Raw genomic sequence first — 22,022 nt, 5'->3', positions numbered from 1 at the left:
ACTGCTAAACTCAGAATAAGTTGCTATCCTGGCTTAACTCTGCACAGTGTCAAGCTGACATTTTTGTTTTCTAATCTCAGGAACAACACTCAAACAACAGTTTTCTGATTCAAAGATGAGTGCTACCAATGGTCACACTACCTAACATCGGTTTCATCCTTTCCCATTCTCCTGAAATGTAATTTAGATGCCATTTGTTGATAAGGTGCATAGCAATGTGTCATATTAGCAGCAATATTATGACAACTTTCCAGCTCAGAAGCAGTCAAAAAGAAAACAGTCGTAATTACTGTAAGGGAACAAGGAATCCATAATAGTTTTAAAATTATTGCAAAGTGACTCCACAAAGCTTGCGCCACTTGTTAAACTATCAATCATAATTTTTACATCATAAGAAATACTGGCCCATGTAACATGTAAACTAATAACACTTGATTTGGAATCAATACCAACAGAATGGAAGTTCAAGTACATGGCAGACAAAAGGACAAAGGAAATGGAAAAGCTGAAGAGAAAGAAGAACATTAAGTCCGAAAATGGTGGCAGCATAGACTGCCTTAGAATTCCATGAGAAATCTTTGTGATATTTCCTGATCCATGTATAATTTATGATTCACACCAACCAGGACATGCCTGTTAATTTATGTTTAACTTACATTGATACTGATTTATTTTAAGGTAAAAGTTATGAAAAGTGTAACCATGTTTAATAAATTTCTTCATTTGGGTGTCATTCAGTAAACTTGGTTGTTTTGATTTATAATCCAAATTGAAACTGCAAAAATATATAAAGATGTTGAAGCAATGGGAGTTGGTATCTGGATGCTAGAACTTAGTATGACCAGTGATGAAAAGCTCATATGTTGCTCCATCATCACATAATCATGTTGGAGCAATGAAAGCTTTACTTATCGTAGGCACCACAAGCTCCAACTGTAACCTTAATCTACCAGATAAAATTCCACTATCTCGGAAATAGAAAATAAGTCAAAAGGAAGCATTAACGATAGTGATGCTAGCTTTCCATTAGTTGACCCAAGTTTTTGATATTTGATAAAATGAATTATTCTGACTTAACTTTGTAACTATTGTTTCTATTATGATGGTTTGGAAATGACAAAACAATCTGACTTCACAAAAACATCTTTATCTGAGGGTCATGTTCAATGCAAAACATCATAGCTCGAGTACAATTCTTCATATGATACTAACTGATTTTATCACAACTAGAAATATGGGCCAAAGTCCAGAATTTCTCACAATTCTAGTGTAATCTGTCATTGGCATTTCCAAACACTATTTTACCGTGCAAAGTGTAGAAATAAATGCTCCCAGTTCTGAAGTTATTGCTAACAATATTCAAACAGCCTGTGATCTGAGGGGAAATGATCTGATGAGTACCATGTTTAAGATGTTAAAACAAGAGTACAGTAATTATGTACAATCATTATAATTTGTGTTTTCTTCTTCCTCCAGGTTTTGGAAAGTGCACAATTCTCAGTACTTAAATGTCTCAAATATATGCAGTTAATATATGAAACAAAAAGAAAATCTATGAAAAAATGTATTTGAAGACAAATTTGTAATGGAGCTGCTGTCAATTATTTAATCGAACTAACAATATTAAGATGTAATTCTTGCTTTTTATAAATCTATCATAGCTCCTAGACATTTGTAGGATCTGCAGGCATTTTTGTTGAGAAAGCAATTCCAATTTAGGTATAGATTCCAAAAAGCTTCAGTATCTTCACCAGTGCGTCAGGCTCTGAGCTAGCTCAATTACCAAGTGATTCCCACATCTCGTTTCAAATGCATGAAATTCAGAGATTTCTTTTTTAGCTTTGGCAGTTCCACCAGCGAGTAGAGTTTAGCTGACTTTTGTGTTCTGAAATAGGTGGACTTTGTTACTGCTACTACTTATCAACTCCTGTGTGGTAATTCAATCGGAGTCCCTAAAATGAGCCATAAAATTAGAAATCAAGAATTAATTTTCCTTTGTTTAAATAATTCCCATACAAGCAGTCTTGGTACCTTTGACAAACAAGTCTATCCCTCCCAAGTCAAATTGTACAATCTTGAAGATATATGTACAGTTCTTAGGACAGTGGCTTCTGGAGATAGGTCCTCATAGTAAAGTCCCCAGATGTACATAACGTATATCACCTGTGTTATGAAAAGACCTCAGGCAATATTCCTCACTTAGCTACCATTCCAGGGATTCCTCAAACAGTTAAGCTTCTGGATAAGGAGGGTGATCTGGCACCCCTTCTTTATTCACCCACCTCCTGATTGGTCACAGGAAGGTAAATTGATGGCAGCAGAGATGAGTTTGAGCCCAGTACGAGTCCTGGTGGCATCAGCAGTAGCTGCATCAGCAAGGTGGGCCCAAAATTTGACTCATGGCGACAATAGAGTCAAGTTTCAGCCAGTGCTGTACCCGCTGGCATCAATGGCGGCTACATTGATGAGGTCCAATGAGGACTCATAGTGGTAGGGGCATCAGTGGAGGGAAGATAGTGCCGGGGTGGCAACTCTTTTTCCGGCGATGGCGGCATAGCAAGGGAGACTTGTGGCTGGCCCATGGTCCATGGCACAGCACTTAACAAGAAGGACTGTAAAGTGGAACACTATTTGTTTATTTTTCTGCCTTTGTGTTCGACATTTTGGTTTACTTTTCTGTGTTTTAACATGGTGCTAGAGTGAGACAACACCAAAGAACACTTTTCACTGATTTTGTAACGAAATACATGTGGCAAAGAAATAGATAGATTAGATAGATAGATTTGAAAAAAAAGATGCCTTCCGGCATGGATGTCTTTGTCCCAGGCTGAAGTGAACTTATGCTTTAAAATGAGCCAACGTGTCTAGGCTCTCTTGAATTGACAAAGAATGAGTTTATTAAATAGTAAACCCTTAAAGAATGAGTAAAATAGCACATGTACACAAAGATTAGAAACGTGAGGGGACTAAGAATTATAGCATTTAAAACACAGTTATAAGGATCAGTGTCTGAATTATTAGAGAAGAACAGATGGTTAATCTTTGCAGCCATTCCACTGAGGTAACTAATAGTGTTGATCTTTGAGGTGAACAATCAACTTCACGGCCCTTAGTTTTGCTGATTGATTAAGGTTCTATTGCTCTGATACTTTTCAACCATAACTAAATTCTAGCATTAAAGGTGAGACAGTGTCCTTTGCTGTCCTGTTTCCCTTTAACTAGTTTGCAGCACTTGGATTGAGAGAGGACCTTTACGTACAGCACTGGAGTAACTAGTGACTAGTTCTTTGACTGTGACCATCACATCATGACAACACTGAATCCCACTAATCAATTCCAATAGAATGCCATGTTTCCAGGAGCAGAGTCAGAGGGAGGAACTTCTTGAGTAACTGAAACCAAACTGGAAAAAGTGACATCATGGGAGGGCTGTGACCTGACTAGCTGGTAGGAAATCTTCCCTAAAGTTGAAAAAAAACTGCAAAACTAATTAATAAATAATTAACTAACCAAGGATTAATTACTTAATATATTAATTAGCTAAGTAGACACGGCTGGGCAGGTGATGTGCTGTAGCTGTATGATGGAGCCCATTGTGAACTGCAGTGACCACATCTGCAGCAGGTGTTGGTTCCTGGAGGAACTTTGGCTCAGAATTGATGAGCTGGAGACCAAGCTTCAGATACTGCAGCACATCTGGAAGGAGGAGAGTTACCTGGATGCTCTGTTTCAGGGGACAGTCACACCTGATAGATTAAGTACCACAAATTCGGTCAGTGGCTAGGGACAGCAGGGGATGAGTGTAAGCGAGGCAGGTAGAGGGATCCTGCATTGAGGAACAGAGGGGCCTCAGCTCTTGAACTTGTCCAATCACTACCTGCTCCTTGTGTGGATGAGGAAAAGGGCTGCAGGGAGGATGAGCCAGCTGACCATGGCACTGTGGCACAGGAGGCCATTCAAGAGGGGGGAGCAAAAAGACAAGTGGTAGTTGTAGGGGATTCTGTAATTAGGGGAATAGATAGCATCCTTTGTAAGTAGGATAGAGAGTCCCGCATGGTATGTTGCCTGCCCGGTACCAGGGTAAGGGATATCTCTGACCAGCTTGAAGGGATATTGGAGCGGGAGTGGGAGGATCCAGTTGTTGTGGTCCACATCGGGACAAACAACATAGGTAGAACTAGGAAAGAAGACCTGTTTAAGGATCATCAGGAACTAGGAAATTAATTTAAAAATAGGTCCTCAAGGGTTATAATCTCCGGATTACTGCCTGAGGCCATGTGCAAATTGGCATAGGGACATGAGAATAAGGGAAGTAAACATGTGGCTAATAGAGTGGTGTGGGAAAGAGGGGCGCCTTTTCATGGGGCACTGGCATCAGTATTCTAACAGGAGTGATCTGTACCATTGGGACGGTCTCCACCTGAACCTAGTTGGAACCAATGTTCCAGTGAAAAGGGTAAATAGATTGATCAACAGAACTTTAAACTCGAAAGTCGGGGAGCGAAGGGAAAGGTAAAACTCCAAGAAGTATAATGACCAATGGGAAACAAAGCAGCAGGTTAGCATCTGTGGGGGTAGATTCAATTGCATGGAAAAATGTGAAAAAAGTGAAAAGAAAGGAGAATTTAGGAGATGTTGTTAAAGTATTCAGCACACATCTAGCACAAAGTGTTTAGAAAGGGTTAGGAATCAAACTTCAAGCACACTGGATAAAAGAATGACAACGAAAAAAGGGATTGTCAATGCACGACTGAAGGTGTTGTATCCGAATGCACATATGAAAAAAGGTAAATGAGCTTGTGGCACAGATCGAAATTGGCAGGTATGGTGGACATCACAGAGGTGTGGTTGCAAGAGGATCAGGGCTGGGAGCTGAATATTCAAGGATATGCACCCTATTGAAAAGACAGGCAGGTGGGCAGAGGGCACGGGGTTCCCTTATTTGTAAGAAATGAAATTAAATCCATAGCAAGAAACAAAGTATGGTCAGATGGTATAGAATCTGTGTGGGTAGAGTTGAGGACCGCAATGGTGAAAAAACCATAATGGGAGTTATGTACAGGCATCCAAGATACACCAGGAGATAGAAAAGATGTGTAAGATAGGTAAGGTTACAGTGATTACAGTGGACTGGGAAAATTAGGTTGGTAGCGGATCACAAGAAGAGGAATTTGTGGAATTTCTACAAGATAGCTTTTTAGAGCTTGTGGTGGAGCCCACTGGGGAACAGACAATTCTGGATTTAGTGTTGTGCAATGAGGCAAGCTTGATAAGGGAGCTTAAGGTGAAGGAACCCTTAGGAATCGGTGACCATAATATGATAGAATTTACTTTGCAATTTGAAAGGTAGAAGGTGGACTCAGAACGGTGTTACAGTTGAATAAAGGCAACTACAGAGGCATGAGTGAGGAGCTGACCAGAATTGACTGGGGAAAGAGCCTAACAAGAAAGACAATGGAATAGCAATGGCAGGAGTTTCTGGGAGTAAATTGGGAGAGACAGGAAAAATTCATCCCTAGGAGAAAGAAGGATACTAAAGGGAAGATAAGGCAATCATGGCTGACAAGGGAAATCAGGGACAGCATGAAAGCAAAAGAGAAAGCATATAATGAGGTGAATGGCAGTGGGAGGATTGACAAGCCTACAAAGACCAACAGAGGTCAATGAGAAAAGAATTAGAAGAGAGAACATTAAATATGAGTGTAAGCTAGCCAGTAATATAAAAACATTGCAAGAGTTTCTGTAGACATATAAAGGGCAAAAGAAAGGCGAAAGTGGGCATTGGGCCTCTAGGAATTGACGCTGGGCGGCACAGTTAGCATTACTGCCTCACAGTACCAGAGATGCGGGTTCGATTCCACCCTCAGGCAACTGTCTGTATTGAGTTTGCACATTCTCCCTGTGTCTGTGTGGATTTCAGCTAAGTGCTCCGGTTTCATCTCACAATCCAAAGATCTGCGAGTTAGGTGTATGGCAATACTAAATTATCCATAGTGTTCAGGAGTGTAGGTGGGTTAGCCATGGGAAATGCAGGATTACAGGGATAGGGTGGGGGAAGGGTGTGGGTCGGATGCTCTTCGGAGGGTCAGTATGGACGAGTTGGCCAAATGGCCTGTTTCAATGCTGTAGGGATTCTATAGAATTCTATAGTAGTCATAATAGGAAACAAAGGAAATGGCTGAGGAACTGAATAAGTAGTTTGTGTCAGTCTTCACGGTGGAAGGCATGTGTAATATCCCAAAAAATCAAGAGAGTCAGGCGATAGAGGTGAGTATGGTGGCCAGCATCAAGGAGAAGGTGCTAGACAAACTGAAAAGTCTGAAGGCATACAAATCACCTGGGCTTGATGGATTACACTCCAGAGTTCTGAAAGAGATAGCTGAAGAGATAGTGGACACATTAGTGAAGATCTTCTAGGAATCACAAGAGTCAGGAAGGCTCCCAGAGGACTGGAAAATCAGGGAGTAAGGCAAAAGTTGGGAAATTAAAGGCCGATTAGCTTGACCTCAGTCATTGTTAAGATTTTAGAGTCCATTGTGAAGGAGGAGATTTCTGAATACTTGGAAGTGCATGGTAAATAGGGCAAAGCCAGCATGGTTTCATCAAGGGGAGGTCATGCATGACAAATCTGTAAGAATTCTTTGAAGAGGTAATAAGCAAGTTAGACCAAGGAGAGCCAATGGATGTTATCTACTTGGACTTCCAGAAGGCCTTTGACAAGGTGACACACAGGAGGCTGCTGCGTAAGGTGAGGGCCAATGGTGTTACAGGCAATGTACTGGCGTGGATAGAAGATTGGCTGTCTGGCAGTAAGCAGAGAGTGGGGATAAAAGGGTCCTTCTCAGGATGGCAGCTGGTGACTAGTGGTGTTCCGCAAGGGTCAGTGTTAGGACCATAACTTATCATTTTATACAATAATGATCTAGATGAAGGAACTGAGGGCATTCTGGCTAATTTTGCAGATGATGCAAAGATAGGTGGAGGGACAGGTAGTATTGAGGAGGCGGGGAGGATGCAGAAGGAATAAGACAGATTGGGAGAGTGGGCAAAGAAGTGGCAGATGGAATACAATATGGGAAAGTGTGAGGTCATTCATGTTGCTAGGAAGAACAGAGGCATAGACTATTGTCTAAATGGAGAGAAAATTCAGAAATCTGAAGTGCAAAGGGATTTCAGAGTCCTAGTCCAGGATTTGTTAAACTTGTAGGTTGAGTCAGTAGTTAGGAAGGCAAATACACTGTTGGCATTTGTTTTGAGAGGACTAGAATATAAAAGCAGGAATATACTTTTGACGTTTTATAACAATCTGATCAGACCACAGTTAGAGTATTGTGAGCAATTTTGGACCCCTTACCTCAGGAAGGACATACTGGCCCTGTAGAGGGTCCAGAGGATGTTCACAAGAATGATCCCAGGAATGAAAGGCTTAACATATGAGGAAATTTGAGGATTCTGGGTGTACACTTGATGGAGTTTAAAAGGATAAGGTGGGATTTAATTGATCCTTACAGAATACTGAACGGCCTGGATGTTGGGAAGATGTTTCCGTTGGCAGGAGAGACTAGGACCCAAGGGCACAGCCTTAGAGGAAAGGGAAAACCCTTTAGAATGGAGATAAAGAGAATCTTCTTCAGTCAGAGAATGGCGAATCTATGGAATTCATTGCCACAGAAGGCTGTGAAGGCCAGGTCATTGAGTATATTTAAATCAGAAACAGGTAGGTTTTGATTGTTAAGGGGATCAAGGGTTCCCAGGGAGAATGCAGGAGAATGGAGTTGAGACACTTATCAGCCATGATTGGATGGCCGAACAGATCAATGGGCCAAATGGCCTAATTTCTGCTCCTAAGTCATATGATCTTATGGTCTAATTAAAATTGGCTTTCTAACCCCTGTTCTTGTGTATTTCTAGAAGGCAAAACAGGCATGCCTGTGCAGGGTGGCTTTCTGTCAAGGGGAGAGACAGTCAGTAACCCTTATTATATTTTCTTGCTCAGTCTCTCTGTTTTCGAAGTGTCCTGGACAATTCCCTTGGTTTCACACAGGACTTTGTCAGACAGTCATTGAATTTAAATCTACAGTTTTCTGTAGCAGTGCTCCTTTGAAAAATATTTGGAACTAAAACTAAAAAAATGTCTATCAATGCTTTGTATTTTTGAACCATCATCATAACACCTGATTAAACTTTACAGCATAATTCTAGCATAAAACCAATTATAAAGTTATTTTTCCATTTCTTCTCTCCCCATTTCTTTGTTTCTGGCAGGTAATTATGCCATATGTGTTGTCATGATGCGGATGATCCATGAGTACTGTGCTCGTATACCTTTTTTATTTGGAAGTTTGGAAACTAAAATTATTGAATTATTGCTCCATGGAAAGGATCAGAGTAAGGCTCCACTTTGGAGTCACTCAACGTACACAGGCTTGTTCTTCCAGATATCTGTTGTGCCCGGAAGGGTTAATTGTCAAACTCAGAGGCTAATTGAAGTTCTCCCCGTCCTTCACCTGCACAGCTGAAATTGGCTAACTGAGCATGTAGCAGGGATTTACTTTCAAACTATTCTGCTTCATTCAGCTGAGTATTGAATCAGTTGATGCATTTACTCAATAATCCTTTCATACATGCCTGAATAGTCTGTATTTGAATGCGCAACACAATATAGCTGCTTCACAATTTCTTTATCTGTTAAAGAATCAAAATGAATTTAATGGTCAGAGTAATTATTCTACGGAAACTGTTAGTAAACTGCATCGGTCCTTAGATTCACCTCAGATGTAGTCTTTCATCTATGCTGTACAATTTCGCCTTTTTGATAGCGGAGTCTATAATATGACTATATCAGGAAATAGGGAGAACTTTTTACTTCAATTTCAAACAGCCAGGTTAACAGGCTTAATCTGAATATTGACAAGAAAAAAATGCAGAACCAGCTGCATTAAATCTCCAGTCATAAATCTTGTAATTAGTTCCATCACTTATTCACATTCCTGATGGTGGACTCATTCCCAATTTGCTGCTTTTATTTTTTTACAATATAAACAGAATGCAATCAAAGTTCTCCCCGTAGAAAATATTGATTTTACGGAACCGTTTAAGATTCAATATCCAACAATTGAGCAACAAATGCATGCTATTAAAGATTGAGCAACAATTAAACCAACTTTGCCATGCAGGGCCAATTTTAACATCTTGGCAGACACCACAGAATGAGTCGATCAGTTCCTCGGTAGGAATTAGTGGAGCTATTTGAGATCCACATCCTCTGCTAAATAGGACTAGAAATGCAAAAAGCCAAAAACACATCATGTTGGAAGATAACTTAGAGTAGAACAGAGGTTGTAGAAGTGAATTAGTTAAAAAGTCCTATCCATGTCATTGGATTACCATTCATTATTATAGAATTTTGAAATTTGTAGTCACTCATAATATCCATTGGCAGCAGACTATGACAGCTCTAATTTGATTAATTGAGAAAATTCAGATTTTTGAGTTTGAGTTGGGTTTTTGTTCACTTATTCAAAACTATTCCTGATCTATCTGATCTGGGAACATCCCAGTGCAGAATATCATATGATGTTACTGTAAAATTGCATACTTCACCATCGATGACTGAACTTGATCACTTTGCAGAATTAAATGCCCTCCAGCAGAGAGACACCAGACAACTACAACAGCTGTACCTTTAAACAACATGTCTGTTGCTGTGGCTAATAATCAATCACCAGTTACCAACACAATATCATAATCTATGTTATCCCTGCAACAAATATGTTTAAATCACTAGGAAATTGAGCAGCACTGTAGTTTGCCTTTGTCTTTTGGCTTCAATTCCAGGGCAAATTAATGGCACACAAGTCTCCTGATCCAATGGCTGTTAAATGTAAGATAAGATTGAGTGTCAGTTTTTAGTAGATAATGGTCCACAAAGCAATGCTGATCATGGTTTGCTATTAAATTAACAATATCAGCCAGAAGTTTCAGGAATCGGCAGTGGGAATTGAAGAATTTTACAATGTTCCAAATAAGGGCAGTTTTTAAAGGTCAATGTTAAAATGTATTGTTTTGCAGAGCAAATCTTCAGTTTGCATATTTTTATTCTGTACCAGATCTGCAAATACTTGACGGCGATGAAGAAAAATTGTGGACTGTTATTTACAGCGTATATGTCCCAACTGTCTAAACATAAAAAAACTTGTTAAAGGGGACCAGTCACACTGAAACAATCCTAATATGAGTTAACAATAAAAATTGCCTTTTATCCTTTTTGTTTTAATGTTGTGTGAATCTGAGTCACAGACATCTTCCTGAGGTCAGACAAACAAATTAAATAATCCTTGAGATTTATTCCAGTCTGCTGTTTTGAGGTCAGCAAGCAATTAGCTTGTATTTCTATAGTCCCATTCATATCCTCAAAACAAAGCACCTTACAGCCAACGATTTTGTACTTACACTGTTGCTTTGTATAGAAATGTAGCTGCCAATGTGAGCGTAGCAATGTCTTAATGACAGCAATGTGATTAATAACCAGAAATCTGTATAATGTTAAGTTTTAAATGGATAACTGATGGTGAGAACATTAGGTGAACTCACCTGCTTATTTTTGAAAATTGCCATGGGATTCTTGACAACCATTTGAGGAGCCAACAGAGTGCTTATTTGAAAAGTAGCACTGCTGACAATGCAGTACTATTTCGGTACAATGCTGAAATGTTAGCCCAGATGGTCTGCTGAAATTCTGAAACACACAACTTTTTAACTCAGGATGCAATGACTGAGCCAATCTTAATACCAATTAATTAGTCATAACAACAATGGCTATTTTCTACTTCAAGGTGGTAACATTGATAGGGACAAAGGGAATATCATAGAAAGCAATAGATGTGAGGCAGGGGGAAGGAACACGCTCATGCTTATTAACATTAACAATATAACAAGAGAAGGAGCAGACATTTACCTTATGAGAATGTACAAAACAATTATAAATGTGATACAACAGTGTTGAGGCTAGTGAGCTATTCAAATTTGCTATTTTTGGGGCATGCAAATAACAGTAAATATCAGAAAGATTTATACTCTTTGATTTAAAAAGATGAAGAAACAAGTGACTAGAGTATAACTAGCAAGTATTGGAAGCTAATTGCAATTAAATCAGTATCTGAAGCAGAAATCTGTTGTCTTTCACTTTGGCTCACCATCAGAATTGATGAGATTTTATTGCTATCTGACATTATCTGAGCCTTCCAGCAATCGTATGGTTTATTTTCACCTGCAATAGATGATGACTGAGTACACTTTTTCCTGTGTGTCAACTGTCTTTTGCATTTTGAGTTTGACGGCTTGATTAAACAGAATTTAATTTATCAACCTTGACTTGACAGTACAAAAATTAACCAAAAAAAATGATATTCACCAACTGTCAGTAAGCTCTATGCATCATTTGGGCCTAAAGTTTCCTTCAAATTTGGCTGCAAAGACACATATCATCAGAACATAAGTCATTGAGAATCTCGCGGAATTTGGGCCACTTGTGAGTTACCTCTCTAGCTGCATGTCCACATACTGTTGATCATTTTTAGGTGTCTTCAATAAGAGTATTCTCCACTTACCATTGCTGGAAAAGTCTACTCTCAATGTGACCAGAATTCCAGCTCCCATTAAAAAAAACACTTTTAGCTGTTTTATTGCAATGAAACTCAGGCAGTTTTTTTTTTAAGAATTTTTTTTCTTTTTTGTAAATTCATGTTTTAATGGTAGAAGTAGAAGTTAATTAAAAGTTGACTTATAATGATTATCATTATTTGAAGTGCTATAGGAAAATAACAGCTGAATGGATAGCATTACTACAGGTTACCTTTCAAAGATCTAAGCCAGGCACATTGAGCTGAATGGTCTCCTTGTCTTCTCCATAATTCTATGATTCTACTTTGTGTTTGATGTTGATCAATGATGGTTAAACCACTTGAAATTTTAATTTTCACGCTTGAAGAAGAAATATATGAGATGAATTTAATGGATGATATGTTAAACCTTTCACAACCAGTAAGTGAAAGAGGAGACCAGATGTTAATTTTAGTCAGTGTTAGGTTTATTCACAAGACGATAACTCCTAAATCTATTACCCACCACCAGTGATATTGAGTGTTTCTGTATATGCCCACATATAATTATTGAATGAGTGTCCACAATCTACTGACATGTGAACCATAATTTATAGAATTATCAGATTTAATTATCTGTTTTTTCAAATAACACTGAACGAATAATTGCAACTGAAATTTCAAAACAAATTGAGGAGAATGTTAAAAGATAGGTAATTTGCATACAAGGAAGTTGGGACCTTTGAGTTTCTCACTTGAATTTTAGCAACACATCTCCACCCTACAGTTTGTAACATGCCCCCTGTTAATAGATAGGCTGTTGCTTAAACTTACAGTGTTTTTTGGAGGGGGCGCATATCTATTTTTAGACTGATGTCCTTCTGACATTCCAGTATATCCAAATGAGATTGAGAGAATATTTAAACACCACACAAAGAAATAGAATAGGCGTAACATATGGGGTATTCTCAGGCCTAATTGTGGGGTGCACATACGCACACACAAAGGCGCACACACACACACAAACACGTGTGCAATGAATAGATTCATTGGAAAAGCCAAATTAATGTTTGGAGTCACAAAATCCAAGATGTTGAGAAGTAGAATGTACAAAACGGACAAAGCTAACATCACAAAGCTAACTAAGGAACCCCTGTCTGCAGCAGTTCAAATACAATTCTCCTTATACAGTCAATTATGGATTCTCATACAACATACTCTTTACTGTGATGGGATGTTGCCTCTAGAAATGAAGAAAATCAAACATCAAAAGCCAAACTAATGCAAATAGTCAGACATTGTGGTTCCTTTGGAAAAAGGGCAGAATAGACAAATTGAATCTGATGAAGGGTCTAGGCCCGAAACGTCAGCCTTTCTGCTCCTATGATGCTGCTTGGCCTGCTGTGTTCATCCAGCCCTGCACCTTGTTGTCTCGGATTCTCCAGCATCTGCAGTTCCTACTATCTCTGAGACAAATTGAATCAGTTTGGTTTATAAATAAACGCAGAAAGCTCTGAAGAAATTCAGATGTCTGGCAATTTCTGTAGAGAGAGAAGTAGAGTTAACATCTCAAATCCAGTATGACCTCTCTCTGGAACTGGAAAAGTGTTCCAAAAAAGAGGCCTTGGAGTTGAAATGTAATTCTGTCCTCTATCTGTGAATAGTGCTAGATATGGTGAGTTTCTCCAGCACTTTCAGTCTGATTTTCAGCATCCGCAGTAATTTGCTTTAATTTTCTTTATAGATAATGTTGATTATTATGCCATCCTATATGGTATGTCTGCAATGACTGTGCATTGGGTGTTCTGAATATGCACAGAGATATTTTGATTAAGTTTGATTATGTTGCTGCTACTTTCAATCCATGTCTGTGCAACCACATTTAAAAGACTTTGTAGCCATAGTGTTTATATGACTCTGATCACATTGGGCAAGTTTCCCCAATTGATTATCATTCTCGTCAGGTTACTGTTTGTTGTAAGGTTGCGAAAGATGCCTGCAACTTGGGACATAATCTGCAGGGTGTGGTTGGTTGTTGTGTAGCATGTTGTCAGTTCCTCGTTTTGTTTTTAGATAATCACAAGAGATCGCTGTCCAGTCTACACTGACTTACCTTTTCCCCCTTTTGAAGGGGTATTATTTGAAATTCCCTTCCCAGTTCTCGACATAAAATTTCACATGGCTGACCACTTTAACTGTTTTGCAACCCACTTTAAACAGATATTGAAGACTTTTACCTCAACATTCATAAATGTAGGAATGAAATGAGCAAAGTGAGTTGTCTCCATCCAAGGCTGAACTTACAGTGTTTTCATAGAATTCAGTAGTGCTCTTGCTCCTCTGTTCCAGCTGTTTTAGTTCAAACTCTTTTTCCCTGCAGATTTTCCGGTAACCCTCTCTCTTTCTTCATTGCTTGATCTTTCTTCTTTTTCCCATTTCTCTCTATCACTTTCTCATGCTTTCTCCTTTTCTTGAAATTCTCAGTTCTGGTGTTAATCTCTCTCCGTCACTATTCTATTACTTCCATCATCACCGGTTTTCACCTGTAAATGATTGGCTACCCCTTTTGAATTTTGGTGACCTGGTCTCCATCAGTGGGTTTAAATCCTGCTTAGGCTGACAATTTGTCATGATGCAGTCCCAAGCAAGGTTCCTCAATTCTTACAGTTTAAGATGGAATACCCCCAACTGTAAGCTCCCAGGGTGAGGAGGGATGAAGGACTCGCCATCTTCATTCACCCATCCCATTGGTTGGTTGCAATAATTAATTTGAATCAATATTAAGTAATTAATGAACAGTTAATTTGAAATGGATCCCATCCATTGTAAATGTTTTTCTCCCAGACGAAGTGAAATTATGTTTAAACCAGTTGAGCCAGGCCCTCTTGAATTAAAGATTAGTGAGTTTACCAATTACTCAACATGAGACAAATTAGTAAATCAGTACACATAGACACAGATTAGAAATACAGGTTGAGTCCAGGAAGTTCTAAGTTAAAAAACAATATATATGGTTCAGGGATAGTAGGAACTGCCGATGCTGGAGAATCTGAGATAACAAGGTGTAGAGCTGGATGAACACAGCAGGCCAAGCAGCATCAGAGGAGCAGGAAAGCTGATGTTTCGGGTCTAGACCCTTCTTCAGAAATGGGGGAGGGGAAAGGCATTCTGAAATAAATAGGGAGAGAGGGGGAGGTGGATAGAAGATGGATAAAGGAGAAGATAGGTGGAAAGGAGACAGACAGGTCAAAGAGGTGGGGTTGGAGCCAGTAAAGGTGAGTGTAGATGGGGAGTTAGGGAGGGGATAGGTCAGTCCAGGGAGGACGGACAGGTCAAGGAGGCGGGATAAGGCTAGTAGGTAGGGGATGGGGGTGGGGCTTGAGGTAGGAGGAGTGGATAGGTGGGAGGAAGGAAAGGTTAGGGACCGAGTGTAGGTGTTTCGCAAAGTGATCCCCAAGCCTCCGCTTGGTTTCCCCGATGTAGAGGAGGCCACATCGAGAATAGCGGATACAGTATACCACATTAGCAGATGTGCAGGTGAACATCTGTTTGATGCGGAAGGTCTTCTTGGGGCCTGGGATGGGGGTGAGGGGGGAGATGTAGGGGCAGGTGTAGCACTTCCTGCGGTTGCAGGGAAAAGTGGGGAGTGTGGAGCGGACAAGGGAGTCACAGAGAGAGTGGTCCCTCCGGAAAGATAAGGGTGGGGAGGGAAAAATGTCTTTGGTAGTGGGGTCAGATTGCAGACGGCGGAAGTGCCGGAGGATGATGCTGGAGGATATATGGTTCAGTCCCTGAGTTGTTTGTGAAAAGCAGGTAGTTGAACATTTTGGAAGTGGCAGCTTACTAGTATGACTTGACATCAGTAGTTGAGCAGTTGATTTCATGATCCTAAGTTTTACTGACTGATTGAGATTATATGTTTGCTGTACATGACTGCTTCAGTGACTGAGGAGTTGCAGATTGTATTGAACATTGTGTAATACTCAATAAAATTCATTGTATCATTGGAGATCATTGGTGAAGCAGCTGAAGATGGTTTGGCTAGAAAACTACTTTGAAGAAATCTTGCAAATATATTCTGGGACTGAGATTACTGAGTTTCAACAATCATACCCTTTCACTTTGTGAAAAATATGGCCATAGACAGTAGAAACTTCCCCTAATTTTTTTTTAAATTCGTGGGATGAGGGCATTGCTGGTTAGGCCAGCATCTATTGCCCAGCACTAATTGCCCAGAGGGCAGTTAAGTGTCAACCACATTACAATGGGTCTAGAGTCATGTGTAAGCCAGATCAGGTAAGGATGGTCTTTCCACAATATGCCATGATGGGATCTGAATCCAGGTGGTCATTGATGTAACACTTTTTCAGAAGCCATTTTGATATAAAGGTCAATCACTCTTATCATGTCTGCCAAGTTAAGCTCTTTTGTCCATGTTTGGATCAAGGCTACAATGAAGGTAGGAGTGGCCATGGCAGAACCTAAACTAAGTGTCAATGAGACAGTTAATGCTGAGCCAATGGCATTTGATAGTACTATTAGTGACGACTTGCATTGCTGAGCAGATGCACGCGAGAAGGCTTTTGCAGTGATAATTACTGCATTGGATTTTTTTCATGCTTTTGTGGTCAGGCTGTGCCTGGTCAATTCTCCACATTGTGAGGTAGATGCCAATATTGCAGCTCGACAGAAACAGATTGTTTAGGGGCATGGCTAGTTTTGGAGCGCAGCCTTTATCACCAGGAATCTGTAAGGACCCATAATCTTTGCTGTATGCCCAGTCTTTAGCCATTTCTTGATGTCAGATGGGGTGAACTGAATTGATGGAAGATTGGTATCAATAATTCAGGGACTCTGGAGGAGGCTGAATTAGATCACTATCAGTATATTGGAAAAAGCTATATAATTACATACTGAATAATGACATTACCAAATTGCAGGAACTAGTCAGAGAGCTAATTATTCAGCTATACATTTTATATTGGTGTAAATGACTTAAATTATGCAGGACAGACATTTTAGCATATAAATGTTAGATGTAGCATTTATAAAGTATACACATTATAACATTGAAGTCCAGAATAACTATGTCTTACCACAGAAATTTCAGCGTCTAGGGCAAAACAAACGAAAAAAAAAATTGTTACAGAGATAGTAGGAACTGCCGATGCTGGAGAATCTGAGATAACACAGTGTAGAGCTGGATGAACACAGCAGGCCAAGCAGCATCAGAGGAGCAGGAAAGCTGACGTTTCAGGTCGAGACCCTTCTTCAGAAATGGGGGAGGGGAAGAGGATTCTGAAATAAATAGGGAGAGGTGGGGAGGTGGATAGAAGATGGCTAAAGGAGAAGATAGGTGGAGAGGAGACAGACAGGTCAAAGAGGCGGGGATGGAGCCAGTAAAGGTGAATGTAGGTGGGGAGTTAGGGAGGGGATAGGTCAGTCCAGGGAGGACGGACAGGTCAAGGAGGCGGAATGAGGTTAGTGGGTAGGGGATGGAGGTGGGGCTTGAGGTGGGAGGAATCCCAGATGCCCTCGTTTTTCAAGGACCGCAACTTCCCCTCCACAGTGGTCGAAAATGCCCTCGACGGTGTCTCTCGCATTTCCCGCAACTCATCCCTCATACCCGCTACCCGCAATAACAACTAAAACAGAACCCACTCATCCTCACGTACCACCCCACCAACCTCCGAATCCAACGCATCATCCTCCGACATTTCCGCCATCTGCAATCTGACCCCACTACCAAAGACATTTTTCCCTCCCCACCTTTATCTGCTTTCTGGAGGGATCACTCTCTCCGTGACTCCCTTGTCCGCTCCACTCCAGCCCCACCACCACCGGCACTTTTCCCTGCAACCAGAGCAAATGCTACACCTGTCCCTACACCTCCCCCCTAACCCCCATCCCAGGTCCTAAGAAGACCTTCCACATCAAACAGATGTTCACCTGCACATCTGCTAATGTGGTATACTGCATCCGCTGTTCCCGTTGTGGCCTCCTCTACATCGGGGAAACCAAGCGGAGGCTTGGGGACCACTTTGCGGAACACCTACGCTCGGTTCGCAACAAACAACTACACCTCCCAGTCGCGAACCATTTCCACTCCCCCGCCCACTCCTTGGACGACATGTCCATCCTGGGCCTCCTGCATTGCCACAATGATGCCACTGGAAAGCTGCAGGAACAGCATCTCATATTTCGCTTGGGAACCCTGCAGCCCAAGGGTATCAATGTGGACTTCACAAGCTTCAAAATCTCCCCTCCCCCGACCGTATCCCAAAACCAGCCCAGCTCGTCCCTGCCTCCCTAACCATTCCTCCCACCTCAAGCCGCACCCCCATCTCCGATCCACTAACCTCATCCCGCCTCCTTGACCTGTCCGTCCTCCCTGGACTGACCTATCCCCTCCCTAACTCCCCACCTACATTCACCTTTACTGGCTCCAACCCCGCCTCTTTGACCTGTCTGTCTCCTCTCCACCTATCTTCTCCTTTATCCATCTTCTATCCACCTCCCCCTCTCTCCCTATTTATTTCAGAACCCCTTTCCCCTCCCCCATTTCTGAAGAAGGGTCTCGACCTGAAACATCAGCTTTCCTGCTCCTTTGATGCTGCTTGGCCTGCTGTCTTCATCCAGCTCTACACCGTGTTATCTAAAAAAAATTATCTGTTGCCAGTCCTATTTTTGAAAATACACTTACATGTATTTATGAGAAAAATGAATCTCAGAACACAGGCAAAGATTTTTTTAAAAATATTCATGGGATGTGAGTGTCTTGAACAATACCAGCATATGTCAATGCCCTTGAGAAGATGGCAGAGAGCCACCTTCTTGAACCATTGTAGACCATGTTCAGAGGTACATTCACAGTAATATTTGACTGGAAGTTCCAGAATGTTAAAGTGACAGTGAAGGACAGGCAATTCTATTTCCAAAGTGGTGTGTGACTTGGATGTAAACTTGCAAGTGTCACGGTTCCATATGTATCCTTCCAGCATAAAGACATTATGTGTTTGGAAGATGTTGCTACATGCAACCATACCAATTAGCAGCACAAGGATGTCATTCTGCTCTTCAAGCCTGCTCCATCATTTAATAAGATCATCGAATCCCTACAGTGTGGAAACAGGCCCTTTGGCCCAAAAAGTCCACACTGACCTTCAGAGCATCCCACCCAGACCCAACCCCCTAATCTACACATCCCTGAACATTACGGGCAATATAGCATGGCCAATCCACTTAGCCTGCACATCTTTGGACTGTGGGAGGAAACCCATGCAGACATGGGGAGACTATACAAACTCCACACAGACAGTCACCTGAGGCTGGAATTGAACCCGGGTCCCTGGCACTGTGACGCAACAGTGCTAACCACTGAGCCACCATGCCACTCATGATTGATCATGGCTGATCTTCTTCTGTCCCGAATTCCATATTTTCATCGACCTTTAAAAGCTTAGATTTGTGACAGGCAAGAGAGACTATCTATTGGACAGCGCCGAGGTAGCACGGTGGGTCAATGGTTAGCTCTAAAGACATGCGTTTGATTCCAGCCTCGGATGACAGTCTGTGTAGAATTTGGACATGCTCCCAATGTCTGTGTGGGTTTCTTTCAGGTGCTGTGGATCCCTCGTATCGTCCAAAGATGTGCAGGTAAGGTGGATTGGCCACATTAAATTGTCCTGCACTATCCAGGGATGCGCAGGATAGGTGGATTCGCCATGGTAAAAATGAAGTTATGGAGAAAGAGTAGGGAGCAGGGTCTGGATGGATGTTCTTTGGAAGGTCAATGCAGAGTTGATGGGCTGAATGGCCTCTTTCCACACTGTAGGGATTCTATGATTCTTCCACTGTTTTAAAAACATTCAGTGATACTGCTTCCACCTCCTTCTGAGGCAGAAATTTCCAAAGTTGTACAACCCTCTCAGCCAAAAACAATCACCTCATATCTATCCTGAAGGGAAAGCCCTAATTTTAAAAATGTGTACTATAGTTCTGGACTCACCTATGAGTTAAGACATCCTTTAAAGATTAATTTAAACATGTCTGTTTTCTTAGACCTCGCCAATCTTCTATCCATACTAATATATTACTCCAATAGCATGAGCTCTAGATTGCACAATAACTTTTTTATGTGAATCTTTGTCAACTGTCTTCTAAAAATTTAAGTTAAGCACTTCAATGCTTTCCCTTGATCTATAAGGAAAATGTTACATCTTCAAAGAATTTCAATGAATGGCATAAACACAATTTCTGCTTGATAAAACCCGACTGACACTTGCAGATTACCTTGAATTTAACCAAATGTTTACTTCTAATTTCCTCAATGAAGGAGGCTTGGCAAATTGTTGCATCTTTCAGATAGGACACACTGCTGGCCCTATAAGCCAGTGTTGTAAGGAGTGAGTGATTAATTTGGTCGATGAAGATCAGCATGTTTCATCTTTGATGATGGGTTATTAGTTGACGTTGGAAGTGTTGTTGAGTACTGTCGGAGTAGCAGCCATGCAGGCAAATGGAAACAATTGCATCATACTTCTGATTTTTTATTTGAAATATTGGACTGTAAAAAAAAACTGTGAGATACGGGTTTGGCTGTGCATTGAGAGGGCTTTTGAAGGAAAAGAAACTGCAATAACTATATTCCAAATGGGAGCAAGTTACTTAGATATAAAATCTTACAGATTAATTCAGACTGAGCTGGGAAGTTGTTTGGGTGAGAAGTGTGTATCAGGCCCTGAAGTGCTGAGAAATCTATTGCAAGAGTAACATGTGCTAAGCAGCATTCTTAGAAAAAGGAGTTTAAAGTAATGAAATTAATCTTAGAATAAGATGCTAGCATTAATCTCAGATGAAGTTTTGGAGAACCATTTCATAGAAATTAAGTTTAATAAAGATTTTTTGGAATTTTAAAACAAGAATCAACCCTTTTGTCCTTAAACATTTCCATTAGAGGTTTCCTAACCTAATGCTTGTTCTAGATTAATATAAGGGACTGACTGCTAAGTTTAGTGAAAGCTTGTCGTCACTGCATCTCAAGACCACCAGCATAGAAACTTAGATGGACCTTGATTTTTATTTTGTATCCAGCAATTCCTGATCCTGCCTCAATTATTATTAATAACGTAAAGCATGTTGCACACCAATGTAAAACATAAAAGGGCTGTACTTCGATGAAGCATGCTGCTCTTTGACAAGGTGAAATTTAAATTACAACACATGCACATTTTGGTAGCAGGCATTTTAAGAGAACTGTTGCATTTTAATTAGGTTTATATTTTAGACATTTGCTTTAATCATTAAAAATCAATCATCAAAAAAAAATCTTTCAACACATCTGCTTAATTCTTGCATCAGCCGTGTCTGCTTTGCTTTCGCTGTAATTAAAACACATAAGATAGTTTGTAGCACCAAGGTTGGCTGAATATGTCTGTTAGGCAAAAGAAACAAATTAGGATAATTTTCAACTTTTTTAAGAAGTTGATTAAAAAATCTCCATTGGAAACATGGACCCAATGGCAAAATTCTGCAAAGTGGGTTCCTGTGATTTAATAAAAGAAAAGTGAACAAAACACAGTGGTGAATCCCTTCAGGGAAAAGGAATGTAGCTAAATGTATAAGAAATTAAAGCAGTACAACTAAGACAAATCACTATAATAAATGAATGTCACTCTACTGATATGAAAAACAAGTGCTTTGAAAATACTGCAACTCAGTGAAAAAATACAGCAAAAAACTACAAACAGAATAAATTACAAGCAAGACAATAGGGTCAGCAAGAATATCTCTGTGACAGATGGGAAAACTTTACTGAGCTTGGAGCCATTCTGTAGAATAGAGAACAAGAGGCAGCTTATTCCCATGTCTCACTGATCCAATGCCCCTTTGTGATGGTCTCTGATGGTCTTTAGTATCAACAGTTCTTGTTCTTCACATGGGCTTATGAGGAGAATCCCTGATTTTCCTCAAGGAGATGGTGTGGCTCAGTTCCCGGGACCTTTCTGACTCTTCATCCTCTCCTGCTCCTGATAATATAACTTATTTTAGGGGCTGGCCATCAAGATATGTCAATAACCTGTTTAAACCCTCTCTGACTAATGACATCAGATAACTATAGTTCCTTTGCCTACCTCTATCTGAAGGTTAGTTTTCATTCTTCTGGTGACCAAAACATTTCTTATTTCTGGTACATTGATAATGGAGTAGGGTTGCACCTGATAAAACTTTGGCACGAATCAGAACTTTGGTGATTCTAATTATCTCTCTTCTGGCTGCATGTAGAGTTCTGTTTACATTTGCAGGAGATTAGTTATGAATGCAGCAGAATTAAATGAGGTCTCATGCTACATAGAAAATACCAAATATGGAATGCTGAGTTAATACAGGTTTAAGGTGCCCACCAATTCGCAACAATGAGAA

The sequence above is a fragment of the Rhincodon typus genome, chromosome 6 (assembly GCF_021869965.1).
Source record: "Rhincodon typus isolate 14 chromosome 6, sRhiTyp1.1, whole genome shotgun sequence".
In the NCBI taxonomy this organism is placed as follows: Eukaryota; Metazoa; Chordata; class Chondrichthyes; order Orectolobiformes; family Rhincodontidae; genus Rhincodon; species Rhincodon typus.
Note: the sequence above shows the minus strand (reverse complement) of the source record.